General features: G+C 54.7%; 1 protein-coding gene across 1 annotated transcript in view; it reads right to left on the bottom strand.

The window, feature by feature from the left end:
- Window positions 1-4,081, bottom strand: part of TANGO2 (transport and golgi organization 2 homolog) — a 24,008-nt gene extending 19,927 nt beyond the window's left edge. Inside the window, exon 1 of the mRNA XM_014547140.1 lies at window positions 4,059-4,081. The gene's annotated coding sequence lies outside the window, so the exon portion shown is untranslated. The remainder of the gene's footprint in view (window positions 1-4,058) is intronic.
- Between the last annotated feature and the right edge of the window lie 107 nt (window positions 4,082-4,188).

The following is a 4,188-nucleotide window of genomic DNA, read 5'->3' as shown; positions in this document are numbered from 1 at the left end:
TGCGCTGTCACTCGAGGGCTGCAGCCTCCCGGCGCCCCGCCCCCAGAGCTGCGCCAAGCCTCAGGTCTGCGCGGTGTCTGGGGATTTGTGATCCCCACGGCCTCCCAGCCTTCTACGCATCCCGGTCCTGGGGACGCCCGCGGGAGTTCGCAGCTGCTTGCGGCCGTCCCCGAGCTCATGCCCGCGAGGACCCGTGGGGCCGCGGCTTGAGCTCCTGAAGCTTATGGGCCACCTATCCACCCGAAGGCTCGCTGGAGGCACTAACTACGGGATGCTCACTTCCGGACGCGCCTCTCAGGCTGGGTCCTTGTCGTCCTCTTTCCCACCCCCACGCCCAGGTCCATTCATTGTGGGCCTCTGGACCTGGCCATCCTCTCCACTGTAATCCTGATACCCTGACATCCCTGCCATGTTCAGGACAGATCCTGGACTAGGCATCCCAGCCCCATCCCGCCACCATAGCCTATGAGCCCGCCCTGGAGGCTGTTCTGCAAGTCCAGGCCCCAAGGATGAAGGGCTAACCCCGGCTGATCTGTACTAGGTGAGCCAGTGAACAAGAGGCCGGGAAAGGGCACTGAATGGGGCCTTCCCAACTGGACAAAAGCAGTCACTGGGCTCCCTAGCCCCACTGCTTGGGGCACCTGAGTGTAAGGAAAGTGGAGAATCAGAGGCCTAGGGCAGCTTGCTCCAAAGTGGGCACTCAGCAAACTATGACAAGAATGACACTTATATTAAGGATAATAACAATGTGCTAAACACTCTAAACCTAGTGTTTCAGTACACAGCTCTCATTCATCCCCTTTTACAGTTGCAGACACCAGGATTCAGAGCAGTTAGTCGCTGGCTTGAAGTTTAAAAACGGTGCTAAGTGGCAGTGGCTAGATCAGCTCCACAGCCCAGCATTGAAGACCTAGGTGCCTTGATCCTGACTCAGAGCACGGATGCCCTGTGGGAAACTGGAGCTCAGAAAGGGGAAGGGTCTGGCTGGTAATCAGCAAAGGCAAGAGACAAACCCAAACCTGCATGGCATCCCCTAAGATCCATTGCACCCCACTCTTTTGCCGTCTCATCTATGTTCCTCCTAGAACCCTGCAAAAGCCCTTTGCAGACTTTGGAACTGAGGACTTCAGATGCCCACGGACATAGTCTTCCTTCCTGTTCTGTCACCACTGACTCCAGTCTGGATGACATGTGGTGTTAGGGAGCAGGCAAGACCAATGAGATGGGTCACAGTGGACATCTGAGCCCTGAAGTCTCAGAGCTGCAAAGGGGCTCACTACCATCACACTTCTAATTACACACATCCCGAGACAGGGAGCTCACTACCTGATGTGGCCGTGCTTTTGGTGTCTGAACATCTGCAACTGCTGGAAAGCTCTTCCTGACATCTATCTAAACCTCTTCCTCCCTGTAGTTTTCCTCATGTGCCCCAGGGATGTCATTCAGAGCTGGCCATTGGCTGAGAAGCGAGAGTGGGAGATAGAGAGGAGACTTGGTACTCAGTGAATGAGTGGTGGAGTCCATCTCTCCTGCTCTCTGACTTTCTGACCCCCACCTGCAGCTTGGGTCATGGTGGGCCCACTACTGGATAGTGGCCAAGTCCTCTTGGAACTGTGGTTGCCCACCCTGATCCTCTGTATGTGCTGGCGATCTAGTTCAGGAGCAGATGGGTCTTTGCAAGCCTGTCAAGAATTAAGGGGGACAGAGGTGACTGCTTGGGCTGATTTAGGTGAATAATCTCAGCAGAAGTCTGTCCAGCCCCTTTTGCCACCATGAGCAAGTGTGTAGGGAAGAGGTGATGCTGAACCACAAGATCACTGTAAGAAGAGGGGCTCCAGAAGGACCAGGGCCCAAGGCCCTTGGTGAGATCTATAGTGAATGTTGGACTAATTAAATCCACTCGTAAATGCCCCAGCCCATGTGGCAACTAGGCCAGAATGTCACCGATTATGTGGCTCCGTGGGAAAAGAGCTATCTTGCTAAACAAGGCCTTTGTGTTCCAGAGAGGGACACTTCATTCTGCCTGCCCAGAGCTTTGAGCAACATCCTTGTGCCAGGATGCCAAATGGCTGTCCCCTTGATAAGGGTTAGCTAGCTAGCTTAATTAGGCAGACAGGAAGGGGGGCTGTCCAGGGAGGGTGCAGGCACTTCTGGCCTGAGTAATGAAAAGAGCCATAAGGTAGATTAAAAGCAACTCCAACCTGAACAGATAAGATGAATATGTGAAGGGCACCACGTAGGCTTTGAGCTTTGAAACTAATACTATATAGCAGAATGACCAATGAGGAAAGTATGGGGTTCGAAAGGTCCAATTAGAAAGGGTCAGGTTCAGACAACTACAGCCTTTATAAACCCGGAGACAAAGAGACTCACTAGATACAGATTCTAGATGTTTGGATTTATATTTTTCCCGAGAGAGAGAGAGAGAGAGAGAGAGAGCAGGCTTTTCCCATTTGGGGGCCCCTCCCCAGGGGGACCCCTTTGGGGACACTCCTGCCCAGATGGAGTTTGTATATACTTCCAATAAATGCCTATATTTTTTATTAAAGAAGCCTTTTTGTCCACAGGTTTATTCTTCAAACTTCGTAGGGCCAGGACCCACGGGAGAAGAATCTGCACCCTGAACCCCACATGTCACCCTTAAGTGCCAACTCCGGTTGACTGGTGGTGGCTGCCTGGCTCTGAAAGGCTGCTGGGATCAATTTGCCTTGTATGCCAAGGCACATGGGGACCCAACGGTGGTACCAGTGGTGAGTTCTAACCTCAAGTCATTTCCCTTTATTTCTTCTGACTAAGAAACTATTTGGGCAAACACTCTGGCCTCTGACATGGGTGGATAAGACACGAATGTCTGGTCCCTCCATTGGCAGTGTTGTGGGCAGCGTAGCTCCCTGGGTGGCCATGGGGAATATGGTAATCTGAGGGTCTATCTGGTCATCCTCTCCAGGTGCAACCAGGACAGGAAAGGCCTAGAACCAAGAACGAGGCCTCTGAAACAATCCCCAATGGGCAGCATCCCCACTGGTGCCTCCCACACCACAGAGTTAAGGGGGGTTGGCCTAGGGCGATAGTCCCATTCATGGTCACATGTGCGCCCTGTGTCACTGCAGGGACCAGGTGGCTGCTCTCCACCCGGCAGGGAAATACAACCTTTGCTAACCTCAACCCAGGTGGCAGAACCCCATAGTGTTCCTGTGCGAACCCAGGGAAGGGTGGAGGAAGTGGGACACCAGGGAGGGGAGTAATAAAGGCACAGATTCCTCTGTGGCAGTGGGATGAGGGATGGGGTGGAGGATAGTCCTGAGGAGCGCAGTAAGGTGGGCTGAGCCCAGTGTGTCTGAAGATTCAGGCCTGATAGTAGAGCAGCGGTTCTCAACCTGTGGGTCACGACCCCTTTGGCGGTCGAACGACCCTTTCACAGGGGTCGCCTAAGACCATCCTGTATATCAGATATTTACATTATGATTCATAACAGTAGCAACATGACAGTTATGAAGTAGCAACGAAAATAATTTTATGGTTAGGTGACAACATGAGGAACTGTATTTAAAGGGCCAGAAGGTTGAGAACCACTGTTAAGTAGAGGAAAACCCCTTGTTCAGCGAGGGGGTCCCTTCCTGCCCTGGAAACCCTGCAGGACATCCCCCAGGACGGCCTCTGTAAGCCTGCTCCCTGCCTTTGCTGTGGGCCCCCGGGGGTGGGGGGGGCGGGAGAAGGCGGGGGAGCCCCAGGGCCCAGGTATCAGATGGGCCCCGGTGGCCTATAGCAAGTGAGAACCTCTTTGAGTCTGTTTCCCAACCTGCAAACGGGTGGGTGGTGGCAGCAGAACTCTCCCCCGCGGGCTGTGTGAGGAACACAATTCGATGTGGACAGGAGAAGCGCTTGGCAAACAGCAGGTGCTAGCGAAGAATAGCTACGAAGTGGGGGTGGTGATGGGGACAACGCGGCCGGAATCCGGGGAGGGGGCGTTAGTCCTTCCAGCTCCTGCTCGGGGCCCGACGGCCCGGGGACGTCCTCGAAAGAGGGAGGGAGGGAGGGAACGGCCTCGCGGCCCCGACCGCCACCGCAGCAGCGTTCCCGGCAGGTGCCGGGCCTTCCCCGCTCTACAAGGGGACCGGTATCGGTCGGGACGGACATTAAGATGGTCCAATGGGAAGCTGGCGTCTCCCCGAGCCCGGCCAATCGGCG

Source organism: Myotis brandtii, unplaced genomic scaffold (genome assembly GCF_000412655.1).
Source record: "Myotis brandtii unplaced genomic scaffold, ASM41265v1 scaffold463, whole genome shotgun sequence".
Classification (NCBI taxonomy): Eukaryota; Metazoa; Chordata; class Mammalia; order Chiroptera; family Vespertilionidae; genus Myotis; species Myotis brandtii.
The sequence above is the reverse complement of the archived record's forward strand: the minus strand, read 5'-3'. Positions and strand labels throughout refer to the sequence as shown.